Here is a 25,041-nt window from a genome sequence, read left to right on the forward strand (position 1 = left end):
CTATCAAGGAGCAGATGGCTTCACAGGTAAATTAATCTTACATTTAAAAAGTGTTAATACCTATTCTCAAACTATTCCAAAAAACAGAAGAGAAAGGAAAACTTCCAAATTTATTCTAGAAGACTAGCATTACCTTGATACCAAAACCAGACATAAACACCACAAAAAAAGAAAACCAGAGGCCCATATCTCTGATGAATATAGATGCAAAAATCATCAACAAAATATTAGCAAACCAAACACAACAAAACATTAAAAAAAACATTCACCAAGATGAAGTGGGATTTATTCTAGGGATGTAAGAGTGATTTAATATTTACAAATGAATCAACTCATTGGTAAGAGAAAGAATAATAACCACATGATCATCTCAATAGTTGCAGAAAAGAAAACATTTGACAAAGTATGACATTCATTTATAATGAAAATGCTCAACAAAGTAGGTTTAGAGGGAATATACCTCAACATACAAAAGCCATATATGAAAAACCCACAGTTTATACCATACTCAATGATGGAAAACTAAGAGCTTTTCTTTAAGATCAGGAACAAGACAAGGATGTCGACTCTTACCACTTTTATTCAACATAGTACTAAAAGTCCTCACCAGAGAAATTAGTCAAGAACAAGAAATAAAATGCACCCATGTTGATGAAGAAGATGTAAAACTTTCATTATTTGCAGATGACATGATACTACGTATAGAAACCCTAAGACTCCATCAAAAAAATTACTAGAACGAATAAATGAATTCAGTAAATCATAGGATACAAAGCTAATATACAGAAATCTGTTGCATTTCTACACACTAACAATAAAGTAGCAGAAAGAGAAATTAAGAAAAATCCCATTTACAATTGTACCAAAAATAATAAAATACTTAGGAATAAACTTAAACAAGGAGGTGAAAAATCTATACTCAGAAAACTATAAAACATGGATAAAATAAATTGAAGATGGCACAAACAAATGAAAATATATTCAATGCTCATGGAACCAATAATGTCAACCAATATTGTTAAAATGGCCACCATACTATCCAAAGCTATCTACAGATTCAAGGCAATCCCTATAGAAATAACAACAATTTTTCACAAAACTAGAACAAATAATCCTAAAATTTGTATGCAACCACAAAAGACTCTAAATAGCCAAAACAATATTGAGAAAGAAGAAAAAAGCTTAAAGTATCACAATCCCAGACTTCACGATATACTACAAAGCTGTAGTAATCAAAACAATATGGTACTGGCACAAAAGAAGACACACAAATCAAAGAAACAGAATAGAGTCTAGAGGTAAACTCCTACTTGTATGATTAATCTATGACAAAGGGGCAAGGACTGTCTCTTCAACCTGGAAAACTGAATAGTTAAATACAAAAAAACCTGAAAAACCATACACAGACACACAAATGCACCACACACATGCACACACACAAACACAAAACCCCTAGAAGAAAACACATATAGTCGTTTCTTTTACATCTGCTTTAGAAAAAATTTTCATAGATATGTCTTCTCTGGTAAGGGAAGCAAAGGCAAAATTAAACTATTGTTAACTCATTAAAATAAAAAGCTTTGTATCATCAACAAAACAACATGACAACCTACTGAACGAAAGAAGATATTTGCAAATGATATATCCAAAAAGGGTTAATATCTAAAATATTTAAATAACTTACACAATTTAACAACAAAAAATCTAATTAAAAATGGGTAGAGGACCTAAATAGACATTTTGCCAAAGAAGAAATACAAATGGCCAACAGACACATGAAAAGATGCTCAACATTAGTTATCACCAAGAAAATGCAAATAGAAAACACAATGAACTATCACTGCATACCTGACAGGAAGCCTAGAATGAAAAGAATAACAAGTATTGGTGAGGATGTAGAGAAAAGGGAACTCTCAGTACTGTTGGTGGGAATACAAATTGGTGCAGTCATTGTGGAAAACTGGTATGGAAGTTCCTCAAAAAATTAAAAATAGAATTACTGTATTATCCAGTAATTCCACTACTGGGCATCTGCCCAAACAAAGCAAAAACTCTATTCAAAAAAGATATGTGTATCCCTGTATCTATACACCATTGTTTACAATAGCCAAGATATGGAGGTAACTTAAGTGTCCATCTGTAGATGAATGAATAAAGAATATGTATATAATAATGATTCAAGGCAGTTGAAAGGATTCTAGTCTACCATATTCTCAGTCCACAATTTCATATGCATTTCCTCTCACACTCTCTGGTTTTCTGCTTTTATAAGAGACGACAGTTCAACAAGGTGGTCCTTCCAGTTTTCTGAAGGTCTTATTACTGTTATTTCCTTTCTTACCTCAGTCATGATTTTTCTCCATTTTTATTGATTCATTCTCAGGGGCATATAAACATGTTCTAAGATTTACCATTTCAAAATAAACAACACTGACAAAAACTGTGTCTAAATCCTTCAATTCCATTATATCTCCTGTTCCTTTCTCACTGAAACCTTTTAAAGCATTAACTAATATCACTAACTGACTTCTTTTTTTTTTTTTAATATTTTTATTTATTTCTAGGAGAGAGAGACAGCGTGAGCAGGGTAGGGTCAGAGAGAGAGGGAGACACAGACTCTGAAACAGGCTCCAGGCTCTGAGCTGGCAGTCAGCACAGAGCCCGACGCGGGGCTTGAACCCACGAACCGCGAGATCATGACCTGAGTGAAAGTCGGATGCTTAACCGACTAAGCCACCCAGGCGCCCCATCACTAACTGACTTCTTGTCCTTCCTGTTTTTCCTGTTCATGATACAACAATGTTTCCAATTCAAACACACTGAAATGGTGCTAATTGAGATACTCAGTAACCTACACACTGCCAGGTCTGCAAGCTAATTCTTTATACTCATCTCCTATTTCCTCTCAATAGTATTTGATTTAGATATGTACTTTCTACTTCTTTAACCACATTCTCTTGTATTTAAGAACAGTGTTACTTCTATTTTTTCTCTTAACTTACTTTTTTTTTAAGCTTCCTTTGCTAGTGCCTCCTCTTCTGTTTCACTCTTAACTATTGGAATACAATAACATATTGGATGGAATTTTATTTTATAATAATAATTGATATTCAGGCCCTCTCTTCCCATATTTTATAAAAGAAATAATAACAGCAGAGCAACCTTAGCAGTTAGATAGTGTAGCAGTTAGAAAGATATTTCCAAGTTCTCTACAATACTCAGTCTATATTCCAATGGTTCCCAGGTGTTATTTTTAGCCACGATACCCTGAAGTTCAGTATAATATATACTACTGTATACTTACCACTTTTACTGAAACATCATTTTCTCAAAATTAACATTGCCAATACCCTATCCCAAATCAGGTAAGACCACCTACCACAGTAAATGTCAATACATAACACAGTCAATGTAATTCAATGAACTAGGGTTCAAGTTTGATTTTTCTCTCTCTTTTTGTTTTTGGTGTTTGAATACAGTTTGTCAAAGAGTTCAGTTCCACTGGATCGATCTCAAAAGTGGATTCTGAATTGTTCCACATCTTTCCATCTCTTTTGTCAACAAACTTTCCCAAAACTCATCATCTCTAGCCTGGACTATTTAAATCACCTCAGAACATTTACAATCACCTCTAACTCCTATATAAACTATCCCATACAAACCATCTAAGCTAATTTGTCTCTTTTTTTTTAGAACATAAACTATGCCACACTATTTCCCTACTCATAACTCTCAATTGCTTCCAATTTTGTATAGAATAAAATTTAAGCCTCTTAAATGGCCCATAAGACTTTATGTGAGGGATCTCTGGCCTTGTTTTTTGTCTTTCTCCATTTTTCCTAATTGTCATCTTCATACAATGTAGCCACATAGCCCTTTTCTTTTAGCCAAACATACCCAATTTCTTCCTGCCATAGGTCCTTTGCAGTTTCCAAATATTCTTAGCAGGGAAGATGCTTCCTGATATCTTTGCTAGCCCAGCTCCTTTTCCCGTTCAAGTGTGAGCTGTAGTGTTGGTGCTTCTTATAGACCTTTGCTTACCATCTGCATGACCAGTCTCTTTCCTCACCCTGACTACCAGAGCCCTCTGCTGTTTAAAATTTTCTACTAGTTAACCACTACCTCATATCATCTTATTTAAAATTCTCAAAAACTTTTTGAAGTATTATTAGTAATGTCTTTATATAGGTGATAAATCATGCTTAGGATTAAATAAATTGTCTAAATTCAAAAACATTCAAGGAGCAGTGCTGTTTACAAAACGTTATCATTGCAATACTGACACTCCATATTAGATTCAACACACACACACACACACACACACACACGCGCTGGACAAATAATTCTCTTTTACTTCATTTCAGCTACATTTAGGCCTGCCTATTAGGAAAATATTAGGCGACATAGCTCTATGTCTTTTTAAATAACAGAGGTACTCAATCTTTGTTCAGGATGTGACAAGTAATTGTGATTGCCAGATGCCAGTCTTTCAGACTAATCCAAGTAACTCTCAAGAACTTGGGCTAAATCATTAAACCCACCTAATCTGACTAGAGTTAAGAATTTGAAAGTTGAAACACAGACCAAAATCCTCATACTAATGTTTACATTCTTTTAAACTGTCCTGAGTGTGATCACCCAGGGGACTGAATACACCATTAGTTGAAAACTGCATGTTTATGTATATTTATAAAATTAAGAGGTGGGGGTGAGAAGATAAAGGAGTGTAAAGAATTTGAAAGGCCACAACAATTTAGGAAATTATAAGTCCTTAACCAGAAACATATGGTTCCTCACATCATATGTAAAACATTTAAAGGAGAAAGAATTAAAATAGAGAAAATGATAGTGGGTATTGTGTTACAACACAAAATTATATACATGCATATATGTGTGTGTACATATATGTTCATATACATATATATGTTTTATTTCGAGAAGAACTTTTAGTAAAAATGAAAGCTGTTCTTGAAATAAATTTACTAGTTAGTAACTGTGTTTATTTCTGGGTGTATTGGTATGAAACACATTGTAAAATATTCACAGTTGAGCACACAGATCACCGATCAGATTCAGCTCCTGGGTTCCATAAATTACAAAAATGCTTTGGTACATCATATAACTTAAAAGGGTCGCTGTTCAATACACTTTATTTCTTTAAAATAAATAAGTTTAATTCACTTTAAAGGTAGAGGAGTTGTGGTTGTGTGTGTGTGAGTGTGTGTGTGTGTCTGTATGTGTGTGCATTCCTTCCTGTTGCCTTAATCAACAGTCATCTGTCTCTAAGGGAAAAGCCCCTAAAGATTTCTTTTCATAACTACCATGAGATAATGTGGCAGGCAGCTTTCTAAGATGGTTCACAGTGATTCATGTCATCTATTATTCATGTCCCTTTCTAATTCCCTCCTCTTAAGTGCAAGCTGGACCTACATAGTGACTTGCTTTCAACAAATTGAATATGGCAAATGTGATTGGATATCACTTCCAAGATAAGACTATAAAAGCCAGTGACTTCTGTTGCTAGCAATCTCTCTTTTGCTTGTATTCTCTCTGCTTATTCACTCTGATGAAGCAAGCTATCACATGGAAAAGTCTATGTGGCAAGGAACTGAGAGTGACCTCTGGACAGTAGCCATGAAGAAGGTTAGGCTCTCATTCCAACAGCCTAAAAGGAACTGAATTCTGCCAACAAACAGGTAAATCAGTTTAGGAATAGATTGACCCAGCAGGTGAGACTGCAACCTAAGATGTCACCTTGACTACAGACTTGTGAGAGATCCAAAAGCAGTGAATCAGCTAAATTGTGCCTGATTCCTGAACCACAGGAAACATGAAATAATAAATGTGTGCTTCTTAAAGCCAATATGTTTTGGAGTGCATTGTTATGCAGCAATAGATAATACAGATAGAAAACATAGTTAGAAATCAAATAATTTTACTCCACCATTTCCCCGGTCAATCATATCCAACATAGTTTTTTGTATTCTACCTTCTGGAGATCTATTTCAGCCTATTCAACGACACTACCTTTTCCCTTCCAACCCCCATCAACATTTGCTTGAAATATTTCAATATTTCTTAAGAGTTATGCCCACAAACAGGCTGGTGCATTCCATTTCAGATGCTATAGGATAGCATGTCCAAAACTAACATTGACAAATTTTCTAGAAGGAACATTTCCTTTATCAAATAATCTAGATAAGGCTGGATATTTTACATTCCTTTGGAGAGTCATAACTGAAGTTATGATATTGTCATATAACTTTATTCAATAGAGTTTCTCAAATTTATTTGATCATAAGACTTCTTTCTCTTTCCCTTCCTCTCTCATTTTAAAAATCATTGATAACATTTCATGGAATCAATTTTGACCCCCAAAAAGAAGTAAAAAAAAATATTTTTGGCAAATAGTGCTCCAAACTTCTAAACGAATATTTTTTTTCTAAATGCACATCAAATCATGTCACTGACTTGCTTAAAATACATTTTGTCAACTTCATGTTGTTTACAGAATAAAGTTAAAAAAGAGATTCAATTGAACCTTTAAATCTATGACCTGATTTAACCTTTCTGGTTTTTCTTCTTTAGTAATTTATGTGACTCACCGGCCTGCTCTGCTCCCTATACCCTTCACTGCTGTCTTATGAAACTTTGCTAACCGTTCTTTTGGGCTGGAGATTGCTAGTCTCCATTCATGTTTCTTTATGAAAGAAGAGTAAAAACTCTTATTCATATGCCTACCTCTGTTTTTTCAAGGGCCTGATAAAATATAACTCATTTTTCTATCCACTTCAAGAGTCATTTAATATGAAGCAGTTACATAGTTTGAGATCTACGGGGAATTTGTTTCATTTCTGAGCATGTTACTCAAAATTAACACTTTTATTACAAATATTTATAAAGGTTAAGGTATATTTTCTTTCAATGTTCTTGTACTCCCAATGTTGGAATCATTTCAGGTTCTCATTACGCTGGCTGATACACTCTCTCTCCTCCCCTTTCCTCCCCTCTCCTCCCCTCCCCTCCCCTCCCTCCCCTCCCCTCCCCTCCCNTTTTATATAATTATTTGGTGTTTTTAATGTTTGTTTATTTGTTTGTTTATTTCTTTTGAGAGAGAGTCTGAGTCCAAGAAGGGGAGGGGCAGAAAGAGGGAGATACAGAATCTGAAGCAGGCTCCAGCTGTTTGCACAGAGCCCAATATGGGGGTTGAACTCATGATCCCTGAGATCATGACCTGAGCTGAAGTCAGACGCTTAACTAACTGAACCACCCACGTGCCCCTATTATATGTAATTCTTTGTGCCTTTCTATTTATGACAGATAATAACTGCTTTGAAGTCACAAAATGAGACATTCATTTTTGTACACTCAAGTGTTGTGACTGACGTTTAAATAATACAACACTCATTCATCCACTCCCAAGTTTGCCCGGTAAACTTTACTTCCTAATTAAAAATCTTGGTTTGGGGGCACCTCGGACACAATCGGTTAAGCATCCATTTCTGCTCAGTTCATGATCTCAGGGTGAACTTGAGATGAGATCCAGACCACACCCAGAGCTATGCACTGACAGAGCAGAGCCTGCTTGGGATTCTCTCTCCCTCTCTCTCTCTGCCCTTCCAGCACTCATGTTCACTCTCTTTCGGTCTCACTCTCTCAAAATAAATAAATAAACTTCGACCAAAAAAACAAAAAAAACCCCAAAAAACATCTTGGTTTTACCTTCCTCAAGTATACTCTTTTCAGTGGTTTCTTATGATATTATTTCTATCTTGTGGATTCTACTTCATATCTTATGAGTGGATGCATAGATTGTTACTTGTCAATAGTTTCTTCATTCCTTAATGTGTTTGGTCTTTCCCAGAGTTTTCCAATAACAACAGAGCTGGGTGATGTACTCAGTTTTTTGGGAAAATACAAATGAAAATCTCTGCAATTTTTTTTATTTCAGAAAATTTACAGAAATATCAAATATTCATTGTTTAGAGTTTTACTAGCAAAGCACAATGAATAAACGTAAATCAAAGAAGCTTATCTAAATGATGTTTTGCTAATTGTTGACTTTCATATGTAGTTTTTCGCAAGTAAATTCTTTATCCAGTTAATGGGTACAGATTGGCAAAAAATAATATTGACTAGATTCTGAATGTTAAAATATACCTATAAAACTGAATTTGATAAAAATTATTTGTCTGAATATGGATAAATACCTAAATATAAGTATTTAAGTATTGGATAATTACCTAAATATGTATATAAGATATTTATAACTGTGATGGCATCAATATTCATAATTGTAAAAATTGTTGAATTTTTATCATCTCACTTTACGCCACAAATAAAATAAAATAAATAAAAAACATTGCAATCATGCTATTTACAAAGTTGATATTGTATCATATTATAAGACATAATATCATGCACTTATATTAAATTCATTTTATTATTTAAACCTCTTTATATATCCAATGCTTAGCCAAAATTTCATTTGCTTTCATTTTTTAACTACATAATTTTTGAACTATACAACTCTTCTGTAATCAGGAATAAATTAGGGCATAATTATAATCAGGAAGAAAAATTCTTTCATTATTATGCTATCTCCATTCACATTTTAGTATGGTAAAATATGTTGCGACATGTTTATAGGACAGGCTTGAGCTTTCTAAATGGTGAGTTTAATATCTTTTCTGCCATTTGCTGGATTTACGCTGAATTATTTTCAGTTTTCTATTTTTATCCAACTGATAACAGAAATGTCCACAGCCTACTGTATTAAATGCCTTGCCTCTGAAAACTCTTCTCTGATATAAATTAATAAAACTGTGTTGGCATAACCATATCAAAGAAACACGATCTAGTGGGACTTGGAGAACATCTGTCATTTATGTCTTACCATCACAGATTCCCCTTTGGTAATAACATCCCACATTTTTGCCAAACTTTTCTTCCTTCTTCAATCACACTCTTATTCTCCTGCAGTTGTCCATCACAATATTCTACTGACATAGGCTTGGACAGAAGTCTCAGGCCAATTATAAACCCCATCCTTTGGGGCACCTGGGTGGCTCAGTCGGTTAAGTGTCTGACTTTGGCTCAGGTCGTGATCCCACGGTTTGTGGGTTCAAGCCCCATGTCAGGCTCTGTGCTGACTGCCAGCTTAGAGCCTGGAGCCTGCTTTGGATTCTGTACCTCCCTCTCTCTCTGAACCTCCCCTGCTCATGCTCTCTCTCTCTCTCTCTCCTCTCTCTCTCTCAGAAATAAATAAAACATTAAAAAAAAATTTTTAAACTCCATCCTTTGAATATCAAGAACTTACACTAAGATGGTTATGTAACACAAGCAGGCCAATCTGAGTCCTGTCTCAGTATTTTCTTTATTGAAGATGACAGAGAGGCTCCTTTATTTCCTCTGGAATGAGAGTTTCAAGTAGTGATGTCAACTCTTTAGAGAAGGCTGACATGAACAGGCCAGTTCATCAGCAGAATGGGAGAAGAGATGGGGAGTGGGATTACATTCAAACAAGATCATGTGGTTCACTGGATCTAGTCATACATGCCTGGGGCCAGAAATAACTATGCCCTTTCCAAGTTTTAGTGAAAATACTCCCTATTCTTTGAACAAAATGCAATACATTTTATTTACCAAGAATTATACATTCATTCCTAAGAAGCAGTTCTCATCTGCTTCTAGATGAAAAGATAAAACTTTTGCTAAAAATTCTGAATTGTCTAGATAAAGTGATTTTTTAACACATTTCTAGGCTACATAAAACCATAAATGGAAAGCAAATAATAGTAGAATCACACTATCCATCTGTAACACTGGACTTTGTAAAATGGCAGAATAACATCAACAGGCTACTAAGATACAATGACTAATTGTAAGAATTCTATTACTGGGGTGCCTGGGTGGCTCAGTCGGTTGAGCATCTGACTTTGGCCCAGGTCATGATCTCACAGTTTGTGAGTTCAAGCCCCACGTTGGGCCCTGTGCTGACAGCTCAGAGCCTGGACCTTACTTCCGATTCTGTGTCTCCTTCTCTCTCTGCCCCTTCCCTGCTCATCCTCTGTCTCTCTCTCTCTAAAATAAATAAAAAGCATTAAAAAAGGAAGAATTATATTACCAATTAATACATTCATCTATTCAGGATGAGAAATTTTAATATGGTCTAAAAGTTACTCTATCATCCATTTAATCTATTTTAGGAAAATGCTAAAATTTATATTAAGCTAAATTATAACAGAAACCTCTATTTTAGAGGAAAATGTAGAGGACAGAAAATAGTGCAAACAATACACCTTAAATATATATATGTATGTTTACATATATATATATATGAAGTAAAACTGTCACTGTCTTCAGATTACATATTATATACAGAAAATTCCAAATATAATAAATATATATATATATTTAACTATATATATATATAGTTAAAATGCATGTGTAAACATAGTGTCTGGCAATATGTAGCATAAGTGTTAAATACAAATTAAATAGGGTAAGGAGTGCAAACAGAAACCCATATAATAATCTTAATGGCAGTAAAATAGCCCAAATTTGGAGGGAGATTAAGGGAAAAAGAGTATGTCTTTGCTATGAACAATGTTATGTCAAAATTGCTTTAGCCATTACAGGTATATTTAGAGTCAGTTCTAATTATCTGTATCATAAAATCACAGGAAAAGCAGAAGATGGTAGTGAAGGAATCTACCTACCTTCATGAGCAGCATGTTAATTTAATCATGATACGCATATTACTTAACAGTTTTCTCATATGTAGTATGGGAAAAGTATTTGATTTGACTCATAGAGTTATTATAAAGATTAAATACAGTAATATGTATAAATCAATTAGCAAATCTCAGGCATAGCATGTATTACACAAGTGCTAACTACTGATAATTTAATAATTCTTAAGGAAAATCTATATTTTCCTCATTTTAAAAGGTCAGTATTATCCTGATACCAAAACCAGACCAGAGTGCCATAAGAAGAGAAAATCACAGGTCAATATCCCTGCTAAGTATAGATGTAAAAATCATCAGCAAAATATTAAAACCAAATTCAACACTAAAAGGATCATTCACCATGATCAAGTGGGATTAATTACAGGAATACTAATAAAAGAGTTCAACATCCACAAATCATGAATATGATCTGCCCCATTAAGAAAATGAAGAATAAAAATCATAAAAAATTGAGAGAAATAATAAATTAGTTCTGTAATGTTGCAGAACACAAAATTGATACACAAAAATCTGTTGTACTACTACACACTAATCCCAAACTTTCAGAAAAAGAAATTAAGGAAACAATCCCATTTAAAACTTGCATCAAAAATAATAAAATTCCTAGGGATCAATTAACCAAGGATGTGCAAGAACTGTATAATTAAAACTATAAGATATTAAGGAAAGAAAGTGAAGAAGACAAAAGTAAATGGAAAGATATTCTGTGTTCATGGATTGGAAGAATTAATATTGTTAATATGTCCATAGTACCCAAAGCGATTTACAACTTCAAAGAAATACCTGTCAAAATTCCAATGACAATTTTCATAGACATTGCAAATGTCTAAGATTTGCAAAATAAAACAAAATAGTCAAACAGTCTTGAGAAAGAAGAACAAAGCAGGAGTGACCACACTCCCTGATTGCAGAGCAACAGTAATTAAAACAGTATGGTATTGGTGGAGAAAAAAACAAAAACAAAACAAAACCAAACCTGAGACACATAGAACAATAGAAGAGAATAGAGAGCCCAGAAATAAAACCATGCATATAAGAACAATTAACTTACCATAAAGAAGACAATAATATACAGTGGAAAAAGACAGTGTTTTCAATAAATGGTGTTGGGAAAATTGGATAGACACATGCAAAAGAATGAAACTGGAACACTATCTTACACCATACACAAATATAAACTCAAAATGGATTAAAGACTTGAACAAAAGACCTGAAAGCATAAAACTCCCAGAAGAAAACACAGGCAATAAACTCTCTGACATTTATCATGGCAACAGTTTTTGAGATATGATACCAAAAGTAAAAGCAGAAAAAGCAAAAATTAATAAGTGGGACTACATCAAAGTAAAAGCTCTAGAGAGTTAAGGAATCATCAACAATATAAAAAAGAAATCTACTGAATAGGAAAAATATGTGCAAAGCATATATCTAAGAAGGGGTTAATATTCAAAGAATATAAATAACTTATAGAGCTCATTACCAAAACAAACAGTATATATTATTTAAAATGGGCAGAAAATTTGAATACACAATTTTCCTAAGACATAAATATGGCCAGTATGTACATGGCAAGATGTTCAACATCGTTAATCATCAGGCAAATGCAAATCAAGACAATATCACCTTTCACCTGGTAGAAAGATTATTATCAAAATGACAAGAAATAAGTGCTGTTGAGGATATGTAGAAAAACGAACGAGGTGCACTGTTTATGGGAATGTAAACTGGTGCAGTCATTATGGAAAATAGTATAGATGTTCCATAAAACATTAAAAATAAAACTACCATATGATCCAGCAATTTCACTTCTTGGTATTTATCTAAAGAAAACCTCAAAAAAAAAAATACATGCACCCCCTTGTTCACTGTAGCAGTATTTGCACTAGCCAGGATATGGAAACAACCTAAGGGTCTACAGATGGATGAATGGATAAAGTAAAGGTGGAATGGATATACAATGAAATATCATTCAGTCATAAAAAAGAATGAAATCTTGCCATTTTAGACAACATGGATGGGCCTCAAGGGCATTGTGCTAAGTGATACAAGACAGAGAAGAAAAATACCATCTAAGCTCTTTTATACATAGAATTTTACAAGCAAACAAGCTCATAAAACAGACTGGCAGTTGCCAAAGGCAGGAGTGGGAAGTGGGAGAAATGGGAGAAGAGATCAAAATGTGAAATAAATAAATAAAAATAATTTGTTGAGGTGCAAGTTACATATGGTAAAATGCATCTATTTTAAAAGTAGAATTCATTAACTTGATAAATATATACATCTATACCCACCCTAATCAAGAAACAGAAAATGTCCACGACCATGAAAAGTTCTCTCATGCTCCTTTGCAATCTACCCCTCTATACTCCAACACACACACACACACACACACACACACACACACACACTCTCTCTCACTCTCTCTCTCTCTCTCTCACCCCTAGTCCTAGAAAAGCCTACTATGCTTTCTGCACCCTAGTATAGTTTTGCTTATTCTAAAATGAAATAATATAACAAGTACTCTTTTCTATCTGGCTTTTTTTTCCACTCAAATTAATGTTTCTTAGATTTATCCAGTTTTTACATGTATCCCTAATTTATGCTTTTAATTACTGAGTAATTTTTATTGTATGGCTATGCCATAATTTTATTATCTTTTCACCTACTGATGAACATCTGCTGAACCTTTTTCCATCTTTTCACTTTTTACCAATATTTGTCTTTATTATGTTTATGGTATATAACTCTAATTGTATCTCACTTATTTTTCCACACAGTGTAACCATCTCTGCCTTTTTATTGCTTCGTTCATCATTTCTACTTAATGTCGATTTTTGTTACATATTTCTTATTCATCTTAACTGACCTTTGTTATTTTCCTCTTTTAATACATTTAAAAATAAATTAATATTCTCTGATATTCCATTTTATTTTCACAATACATTGTGATATGTATCTCTTTGCTTTACATATTAATAATAGATCTAGGGTTTACTATAAGAATCTTTAATTTATTGGATTCTCTTTAAATAATACTATATCCCTTCATGCTTAATATAGAAATTTCACCTTTCTTTCTACTCTCCAATCTTATATGTTATTATAATTCATTTGACTTCTACAAAATTCTAAAGCCCACAATACACTGTTATTACTTCTGCAATCAAAGCTGTTCTTCAAAGAAATTTAAAAATAAGCCATAAAGTTATTTTATATTTATGTGTATACTTTTTCTGGCATTCTTCATATTTTTCCTTCTGTTATCCCTCTTAATTTCCATTAACATTTCTATTCTTGTGGGAATGAAGGCAAAATATTTACTCAGTTTTCTTTTTTTCATTAAATAATTATACAGTAGGGTGCCTGGCTGGCTCAGCCAGTTAAGCATCTGACTTTGACTTAGGTCATGATCTCACGGTTCATGAGTTCGAGCCCCACATCAGGCTCTGTGCTGACAGCTCAGATTCTGTGTCTCCCTCTCTCTCTGTTCCTCCCCTGCTTGCACTCTGTCTGTCTCTCGAAAATGAATAAACATTTAAAAAAATAATTATATAGTAGTTTTGTTTAAAAGTTTTAAGGAGTCTTAAAAAGTAAAATGATATTTTTAAGAAAATGCTATTTTCTATGATAACTGCTTTATTTATTTTTGAGAGAGAACAGAATGCGAGTGGGGGAGGGACAGAGAGAGGGAGACACAGAATCTGATGCAGGCTCCAGGCTTTAAGATGTCAGCACAGAGCCTGACATGGAACTCAAACTCACGAGCCAAGAGATCACGATCTGAATGGAAGTCAGACACTTAACAGACTGAGCCAACCAGGTGCCCCTATAACTACATTTTACATTCTTACCAATTACATTCTAATTCTCTCCATTCTCACCAGAATTTGTTTTGTGATATTTTTGATAAGAGCCATTCTGATAAGTGATTATATCATGGTGGTTTTGATTTAAATTTCCCTGATATTTAGTGATATTTACCATCTTTCAATATACCTATTGGTCATTTGTATGTCTTATTTGGAGAAATCTTTTGCCCATTTTTAATGGGGTTATTTGGGTTTGTTTCTTTATTTGCTATTGATTTGTAGGAGCTTGGACCCCTTATCAGATACATAACCTGAAAATATTTCCTCTTTTTTCAGTCATTTTTTTTTTCCTGTATTGGTTGTTTATTTTGCTGTTTACACACTAGAAAAAAGTGAAGTATTGTTGAAAGAAATCAACGATGATCTAAATAAATGGAAAGACATCCTACGTTCATGGATTATATAAGACTTAATATTGTTAAAATGTTCATTTTATCCAAAGTAATCTACACATTCAATGCAATCCTTATAAATATCTCAATGACACTTTCTACAGAAATAGAAAAAATATCTAAAAACTCATATAGAACAACAAGACTCCAAATAGCCAAAAAAAAAATCTTGAGAAAGAAGAAGAAAGTTGCAGATCTCACATTTCCTGAGTTCAAAACATATTTATAAAGCTACAGTAATAATAATAATTAAATAAAGTATGGTCTGGCATAAAGGCAGACATATAGGTGAAAGGAAGAGACTAGAGAGCCCAGAAATAAAACTGTACATACAGTCAAGTAATCTTTGACAAGGGTGTCAAGAATACACTGGGGGAAAGGGCAGTCTCTTCAATAAGTGATATTGGGAAAACTGGACAGACACACGACAATGCAGTAAAATTGCACCCTTGTACCCATACACAAAATCAACCCAAAATGAATTAAGGACACAGAAAAGAAATAAAACTATAAAACTATTAGAAAAAAACATAGGGGAAAAGCCTGAAAAAACTGTTCTTGGCAATGACTTCTTGTATTTAAAACCAAAATCATGGGCAACAAAAAGAGTTCAGCCATTTAAGGATATTGTGTGTGTCTGTATTATGTATCTTCTGGCAAAAGTTACTCTGGTTTTCAATAATCTGATTTTGATGTTTTTAGTTTTTTCTATGTGTGTTTATCCTGCTTTATTGAACTTTTTTTGATCAAGTGGGTGTATATTTTTTTAATGTTTATTTATTTTGAGGGAGGGAGAGAGAGAGAGTGAGAGAGAGAAAGAGAGAGAGAGAGAGAGAGAGAGAGAATCCCAAGCAAGCTCCCTGCTGTCAGTGCAAAGCCCTATGCAGGACACAATCTCACAAACCATGAAAGCATGACCTGAGCTGAAATCAAGAGTGGAATGCTTAGCCGACTAAGCAACCCAAGCACCCCAAGTGAGTTTATACTTTATAGCAAACTGGAAAACTTTCAGCCATTATTTCTTTCAATATATACTCTATTATGTTCTCTCTCAAAATTCTCTCCTTCTCTGACTCAATTACCTGCAGGCTAGACCCCCTGATATTGTACCACAGATGTACTGGGGTATTCAGTAGGTTTCAATAATTTTCTTTCTGTTCTTCACTATTCACATTGAATATCTTTCAATATGCCATTAATCCCTTTCAGTAGATTTTTTTTCAGATTTATTTCTAAAAGTTTCATCATTTTTTCTATATTTTATTCCCTTCTATTATGTGCATATTTTCCTTTAAATCTTTGATTACATTATAATATTTATAGTAGATTTTTAAAAAATATGTTTTTTTGCAAATTCATTATCTGTGTCACATCTGGGTCTGTTTCAATCAACGGATTTTTCTTCCAGTTATGGTTACAACTGGTTGCTTCTTTATTTGTCATATACTTCTTTGGAAGAAAGGGCATTATGAATGTTACACTATTGTGTTTGGATTTTTATGTATGCTTTTACAAAGAGCTGAAGTTTGTTTTTACAAGGCCTTTATGTTTCTTGTTGATCAACATGATTCTTTCAAGATTTACTTTTATTTTTTAAAAAAATGTATTTCTTTATCTTTGAGAGAAGGAGAGATAGACCAAGCAGGGGAGGGGCAGAGAGAGAGGGAGACACAGAATCCATGGCAGGCTCCAGGCTCTGAGCTCTCAGCACAGAGCCCAATGCGGGGCTCAAACCCAGGGACGGAGAACATAACAAGATTTATTATTAAGCCTAGTTATAGGAGCACTTCGTAGCATTTACTCTACAGCTGAATCACTCTTTTTCAAGCTGATCTTTGAGATCTCTACTAATAGCTCTAATTGATAAGTAAGGTCTTGCTATTCTGGTTTAATGTAAGCCAAACATGTTGCCAACTCTGTGTAAACTCTGGGAATATCTATCTTTTTTTTCTTCACCTCTGCACCTGTGTATAGCCACTCAAGGGGACTACTATACAGATTTCTGAAGCTCTTTGTCTATTTAGCTTCATCTTCTACAGTACTTGTCTGAAAATTCTAGCCACCTCTGCTTCTCTGACCTCCAGTCTCTGTAAGTATGGCTTTTATGTTCTACTTGGGACTCCCTTCCCCTTCATGTAGTCTGAGAAGTGCTTCTAGGCAGAAACCCAAGGTGACTGTTGAGATCACAATCTTTATTTGCCTTCTTCAAGGTATCATAATTCTGTTCTGCTTGTTGTTTAATGCCCGAAAATCTTGTCTATCTCTTTAGTTATTAATGGCACATGGGTTAGTTCAATAATGATGACTCTATCATGGCTGGAACATGAAGTCTTAGGATTTACTTTCAGTGTAGCATAATAGAATACTTTGGTCTTAATTTCACAAACTTCAAAAGGTTGTAAAAATGTCTTTTGCTATTTATTCTTACTGCCTAGTACTATGCCTGACCTATAGTTGCCCCTCAGTATACATCTGTTGAATGAAAGAAACAGAAATTCTTACGGACTATTAAAATAAAAAGCTAAAACTCCTTACCAGAGGATAGCAGCTGTTTCAAACAATCACTTAGGACAAAGGTCCACAATTCACATTTGTGCATTTTGCATATTATTTATGGAATTGTCAATGGGAGACAATTACAAATATGTAAAGAGCCCTAAATCAGGCATAGATGATGTGCTTTTGCATGAAACTAACAGACAACTTAGAAAGGTTAAATAGGAACACCCAGGTGGCTCAATCGGTTAAGTGTCCAACTTTGGCTCAGGTCATGATCTCATGGTCCATGACTTTGAACCCCATATCCAGCTCTGCAGAGAGGCCTGGTTGGACCTTCTGTCCCTTTCTCTTTCTTCTGTCCTCCCCATCTCTCTCAAAAATAAATAAGCATTAAAAAACAAAGGTTAAGGGGCGCCTGGGTGGCTTAGTCGGTTAAGCGTCCGACTTTCGCTTAGGACATGATCTCGTGGTTCGTGGGTTCGAGCCCCGCGTCGGGCTCTGTGCTGACTGCCAGCTCAGAGCCCGGAGCCTGTTTCAATCTGTGACTCCCTCTCTCTCTGACCCTCCCCTGCTCACGCTGTCTCTCTCTCTCCTAGAAATAAATAAAACATTAAAAAAAAATTAAAACAAAACAAAACAAAGGTTAAATAATTTCTCTACATTAAAATACACAGACAGTATAAGAAGTATGTATATTAAATCAATGCTCTTGATAAGGAATACTAGCTATCCAGAGATTTTAAGCTATCCAATCTAAATGTGTGTGAGTCTTCGAATCTTGAGAAAACTCTAATTCCTTCAGTTATCATTAAAGATCTAAAGTTACCTATTTTACCAAATGTTCTCACTTCAATATGCCAAACATAATCCTTATTGGTCCAGAGTTGTCCCACAACCCTTATGCTTCAGTCTACAGATCACTGAAGTTGGTCTTTGGTCCTATACTGCACATGAATATTACACTACTTTGCCAAGTCTGAAAATTCAATCCTAAGGAACCTGGAAAACTCACCTTAGAATTGGCTTCTTTGACTTATGGGAACAATTCAACATTTGGCCATCATTATAGGAACCATTAGTAATTTGTGCTCTAATTAACCTTTCAAACTCTTAATAATGGTTTGTTTTGTTCCTTTTTGAATCTCTACTCATTTCTTGTTCTTAAGGATTATTTAGCTGAAACATGGTAAGAAGCTAAAAAACAATTTTGTTTTGTATAAATTGGTAATAAATATATCGTATTAAGAAAACATTCTTAGAAAAGCAAAATAAAATTCATGAAGCTTAACGATTAAATATAACTTAGAAGAAATTCCTATAATCAAGGATCTCAGTCAGCCAGTCAGTCACCAATTATAAATTTAGTTCCCACAGGGGGTACAACATTAAGACACTAAAGTCATTCAGCTTTAAGACATATGGTTTCAAGTTTTGATGCAAATCTAAAGGTGAGCCATTCTATTTGAATAAAAAGAAAAGATAAGTTAAAATTAGCCCCAAATTCAAATCAATTATTCAGAATGAATTTACCATCTTTATTGTTTCTTTTATTTTATACTATCCATGACTTTCTGCATATTCTCCTAGAATCACAGAACTTTCAACTTGAGAGGATCTGTAGAATTTATGCAGTGCACGTGTTTCCATTCAGAGTACTTCGCACAACTGCAGATTTCTGGGCCATTCTTTCAAATATAATTTAATTGATCAGGAAAGGTCCAATAATTTGCATCCTCAAAAGAATGACTCCAGTCAAAAGCACTGATATAGTTTAATTTTCATTTTACACGTAATGAAACAAACACCCAGGAAAGTTAACCAATTAGCCCAAATTTCTATCATAGTTAATGACAAAAAAGAAATAGGATCATGGTTCTGGATGCTGTTTTCTGTTCTACAGCCTTTTCCCACTATTTCATAATCATTTTCTTCCCAAAGAGAAAAAATGGTTTATATAATATTAAATGGTAAAAATCTTTGAGATTCTGTCTTAAGTTTATATCTCTTATCAAGCTGCCCTTACTCTTGGGAGATATCATCCATGCTCTTGGTATTATTTTATATCGCTTTCCAAATCTATATATATCAGTCCATATTTATTTCCAAGTTCTATAATTTTATATAAAACTCCTTAATTAACTCTTTAATTTTAAACAACTTCAAACAAGACACATATAAAGCTCAACTTTTCATTAATACACATCAGATATATCAAACCTCATCTGCCATTAACCAGATTATAAGTACACCCATGTAGGAAAACCAGCGGCCTGAAAGTCATTCTGGATACTCTTTCTCACTTACCTACACATCCAAAAATTAACAAATTATTCTATGTACTGGTAAATTAATTAAACAAGGAGGCTAACAGCCAGAGATGGTTTTAATACCATAGCAGCCTATGGAAGTAAACTAAAACCTAAGCCTGTAAATGCTTCAAGATTAGGAAATCAAAACCTACAGTCAGCCAATCAAAATATGCCTGTTCAGTTTTAGGTTTTCATAACCTAGCTCTAAAACTTCCCTTTGCACCATATAAGGAAAGTAATTCCACTAAAACCCGTCTTTGTCCAGCATGACTTCCCTGCTCTCACTCATTTTGGTCTATAAGACAATCTTTTCTCATGACACTTTGAAGCTCCTGATTCCTTAGTCATTAAATAAAACCAACTAGATTTGAAATATATGTGTCTGCGAAATTTTCTTTTACCAATATTTAGCAAGTCTGCTCAGATCTTGCAACAAACCTGCGTCCATGAAAAGAACATCTTACTTGTTGACAACGGCACGTGATTTTTGAAATGACTGCTTTCAACATCACCTTCCTCAAGTCTGTTCTCCACACTGTTGAAGATAAACCTTCTGAAAATACAAATCTGATCATGTCAAACTTTCCAATGTCTTCTCATTATCCTTGAGATATATTCTAAAAATGTCGCTTAATTTATGGAGACCCACTTAATCTATGCCGACTTTTGATCTCAATATAATGCAATTCTGTTTTTTACTTTCTATGCTCTAGTCATACGGGAACCACTTTTTCATCATCCGACAGGATTTACATAGAATTACAACTGTATTTGAGAAATAAAATTAATTTCTTCTCTTTAAACATCAATCCAAGGCCAATATAATTTCATTTGCCATTATTTCCTTTTTATTCTACTTAATGTCATTTGTAAATTGCCCTGTTCTTGACTTTATATCTTTTGTTTTATAAAGAGATACTCTAAATTTTGGATGTATTTTTCAAATGCTATTAGCACACTCAAATGTACAGAAAACAATTTTTAAATGATTAATGTAAAACAATCATTTTAAAACAGAATTTATTGATTTGACAAAAAATCTTGAGGTAATGAAAAGAAAGTTTAGAATATCACTTTCAATTATTGTAGCAATCTGTTACAATATTTAGGAGTATCATTAGTCTAGTTATTTATAATAGTATGCAATAAAATAATTAATCTTTCTAGAAATATTTGTTAATGTTCTATTTAAATGATTCAAATTCAACATTTATTGGGGCGCCTGGGTGGCTTAGTCGGTTGAGTGTCCGACTTTCACTTACGTCATGATCTCGCGGTTCGTGGGTTCGAGCCCTGCGTCGGGCTCTGTGCTGACTGCCAGCTCGGAGCCTGGAGCCTGTTTCAGTCTGTGACTCCCTCTCTCTCTGACCCTCCCCTGTTCATGCTGTCTCTCTCTCTCTCTCCTAGAAATAAATAAAATATTAAAAAAAAAAAACAAATTCAACATTTATTAAGGGTGTTTTAACTACTAGGAAATGACACATTTATTTGCTTATTGAATCTTTAATATTGTCAGCTGGTTTGGCCCTTTTAAATGCTTACTGTGTTGTACACTAACATGTTTAGATGACCATGTTCATAATGTTCAGGGATTGTGCATTACTCCTACTATTCACAATCCATCTCCCTTTTCCTCTCTTGGTGAGGAACATGGCTCACGGTGAGGAACTTTCTGCCATGGGCCCTCTGTAAATCTGCTCTGGTCTTACAATGAGGAAAGCATTATGAAAAAAAAAAACTCCTTCTAAGAAAGAGGTGAATATAGATTATAGCCATTCACCAAGTGAGAAATTTTATTTTCTTGGCAACCAAGGGAAACAATTCTGTTCTTTTATTTGTTAATAGCATTGCCAGAGCATTGCCAGAGTGGTAGTAGTGGAAAATTTTCTCTAAACATTTGGAGCTATTCTAATTGGACAGAGGATGTCTACTGCCATAAACCCCTGATTTTTTGATTTTCATGAGGGTACCATTTAATTCCTACTTGGCTATAAACTACAAGTCTTTGAATCGATTTTTATGCTGGTAGTGGTCCTTCTGGTTTGCAATGAGCCTGCTGCCCAGCTTGTTTTCTAAGCAGGTGGTTAGGCATCAGATCCCATTTGACAATCTAAACAGCAATTAGGAAAAAGAGCTATGAAACAATCTCTATGCTACACAGTAACTTCTTGGGTCTTGAGAGTTGTAAAGTTAGTGAAAGCATTACAAAGGAAAAAAAAAGAAACACAAGGAGTTAAAACAAAACCTGTTCATCAAAGGATCAAAGAAAAAGGAGATACTAAGAGGAAATGAGGTGAAGGAAAGAACAACTGGGATTTCATTTTGCCCATACCAAGTCTGCACTGATTTGAAAGAGCAGAAGTTTACAACAAATTAGGGATGAGCATGGATGTGTATTGTCTTTTGGAAAACTAAAAATATCTAAAAGTTCTAGCTACATGACACCATCCCAAAGCCCAAAGAATGAACATTTTGCATTCCAGATGGCCACACCATACTGGGTAAAAAAGGTTGATATTGATGTGGGTAGTATTTGACATCACAACCATATATCATGTCCAAACAACTATGTTAACTCAGTTGAAAAGAAAAGGTAAAGCAAACCAAAAATTTTTAATAAACAAAATTTCTCCCTTGAGTATGTGATTTTGGTGCCACATTTTCACCTACCTCCAATTTCATTAGAAGTTGAACTCCTCTTAGGATAATGTCCACAGGACTTGTTAAATCTAAGTATATATAGTCTGTTGGATTTGGAAAATGCAGTAGAATATAAAGGTCCAATATAGACTCAAGGAATTAATTCCATCTAAGATTTTTGTGATCTTTCCCAAGACATTTGATACCATCAACATTAAATAAAAAGAAACACCATAGATGATAAAAAGAGCCAGAATTAAGCAATAGCAAACAAAGGTGTTCTTATTTTAAAGAATATGAATTGTGTTTTGTTTGCCCCATTCCATGCTATCCCCAAAAAGTCTATGCCAAATCCATCCTGCAGGTTCAAAACAGCTGATCCATTCTCAAAATTACCTAAAATCCAATGAAGTCATAATTTCATTTCCTTCTTTCTGGTTCACATTCAAATCTTAGGTACCTTGTTTTTCATTTTCCATAAATTGATACTTTCCAAGGAGTCTGCCTCTTTTTTCCTTTATTTTTCTTCCCTAAGAAACCATGTTTGATCTCCTAAGCAGTTAATAATCTATTCAGTCAGATTAATATGTCTTTCAAGAGTAAATATTGTTATAAGGAACTCTCCCTTCTCTCCTGAATTGATATCTTTCTGTTCTCTTCACTCATTTAAGTAGGTGTATCTAATGTACTATTTATCTTCTCATTTCTGGACAAAATATGTCAATAGTATATGAAAATTTGGTTCACATAGGTGTCACAATAAGGGAGCCTGCTGGAAGAGGCACTGACCCCCTCTTCAAATGGAGCCAGAGGCCCAAACAGGAGTATAACGTGGCATTCTGGCACACGGATCTGCTGCTATCTTCAATATGTGGAAGTGTCTCACACCTCTCCATCTAAACATATGGCCTCAGCTAAACTTTGAAGAATTTACTATAGGCTTTGCAAACCTGAGAGGAGAAGAGGAATAATTGTGAAAACAGAAGCAAGGACTATGATCTGTGGAGGACCAAGCAATACCTCTTGAGGACAATAATACTGTAAGAATATCACTATGCAATATGTGAATTTGCTAAATTAGCACCAAGATTTGCTCAGCCTCATTAAGGGAACAAACTGATCTGCAATAAGGGAATCCCTCTGGTGTAGTTTTTATCAGGCCCCATTTAGTAAGTCCTCAGTGAAGAAGGTTTGAATTTAGGCAAGTGGATGAATTGTTCTCAAACTGAATTTCACCAACAGGGAGGTAACTTAATGAAAGCAACTCTTTGAACATCAGCAGCTCTGTCTTTAGCTGTTGGGGGAAACACTGACATTATCTAGTTTTTCCACCTGGTGATATGGCTATTTGGTAATAGGCCAGAGGGAAAGCCTATTAGACATTCTGAATACTCAACACCACTCTTGAATCCCGTAAAATCTAGGCCAGAGCCAAGCAGCCCACAGAAGTTCTTGGTTTGCTGTGGATGTGAAAATAAAGTCTAACATAACAGTAGAGAACAGCTGGTAATGGACTGTGACAGTGGAAGTCTGGGGATTTCATGAGCATGAGAGTGGTTAACCTCAGTGCTACACAGAGGTTCTATGTGTCACACTCTGTCTAGGGTTTATTTTTCATCACTGACATTGGGTGGCTACTAAAATAATGTATTTTATAGCAGCAATTTTATATTTTAATATACAGAAAAGCATAATCTTTTTTTAATACTCTGAAAAGATAAAACCAGGTTTCTTGTTGGTTTGTTTTTATTTATTTTTTACTTGCTGTTTTCATTTTTTTGTTTTTTTGCTTGCTTCGATCTTGGCGAAAAAGTAACCATAAATTGCAAGATTTCAGAGACCAACTACATTTTACTATTTAATAGATATTTTTGGAGGTAATCTAGCTGTCCCTTCATCTATCTTCTGGCTTTCATCTTCCACCCTTTTTACAATTATATCACATCCATGGCCCAATGGACTAATGGCCACTTAATCTCGTGCTTATAAGATAAAAAAACAACAACCCGGTGTGGATTTGTTATATCCACAGGTACATATCTGTCTATATTTATTTCTGTATATGTATGTATAAACATGCGTGTAGTTGTATGTATGCGTGTATATGTATGTACATATTAAGATCTTTAAATAAAATTAGTTTTCACTGAATATAAGGAAGGGATATAATAGAAATATGAATACAATAAAAAGGATTTAAATAAAGATTTAAATATAATAATATTGTAAAAAAGTTTTAAACCACCTTCAAGAACCACCACTTAATAATTAAGTCAGCATTATACTTAATCACATAACAAATCATTGTTAGGATTAACTCCCATGTACCAGATTCTGTGCTCAATATAATGGGGTATACAGAAATGGTGAAGATTACAGACCACACTTCTATTCACTTTGAAATCTCTTCCATTTTAATTAATATCTGGATATCATTATATTTTTATTTTTTTTTAATTTTTAATGTTTAGTTAATTTTGAGAAAGAGTGTGAGCTTAGGAGGGGCAGAGAGAGAGGGAGACACAGAGTCCAAAGCAGGATACAGGTTCTGAGTTGTCAGGACAGAACCTGACAACTC

The 25,041-nt window shown here is 34.2% G+C and overlaps 2 long non-coding RNA genes across 3 annotated transcripts in view; both read right to left on the bottom strand.

Annotated features, from left to right (window-relative positions):
- The window catches only part of LOC144229742 (uncharacterized), a 664,030-nt gene that overhangs the window by 438,151 nt on the left and 200,838 nt on the right, over window positions 1-25,041 (bottom strand). The window lies entirely within an intron of this gene.
- Window positions 1-25,041, bottom strand: part of LOC144229741 (uncharacterized) — a 211,794-nt gene that overhangs the window by 45,877 nt on the left and 140,876 nt on the right. Inside the window, exon 3 of one of the 2 annotated variants that reach the window (XR_013334583.1) lies at window positions 21,084-21,226. The exons of the other annotated variant lie outside the window; for it this stretch is intronic. This is a non-coding gene — a long non-coding RNA (uncharacterized LOC144229741). Of the gene's footprint in view, window positions 1-21,083; window positions 21,227-25,041 lie in introns of those variants that run through there. 2 annotated transcript variants of the gene reach the window in all.

The sequence above is a fragment of the Crocuta crocuta genome, unplaced genomic scaffold (genome assembly GCF_008692635.1).
Source record: "Crocuta crocuta isolate KB4526 unplaced genomic scaffold, BGI_CrCroc_1.0 scaffold264, whole genome shotgun sequence".
Taxonomy (NCBI): domain Eukaryota; kingdom Metazoa; phylum Chordata; class Mammalia; order Carnivora; family Hyaenidae; genus Crocuta; species Crocuta crocuta.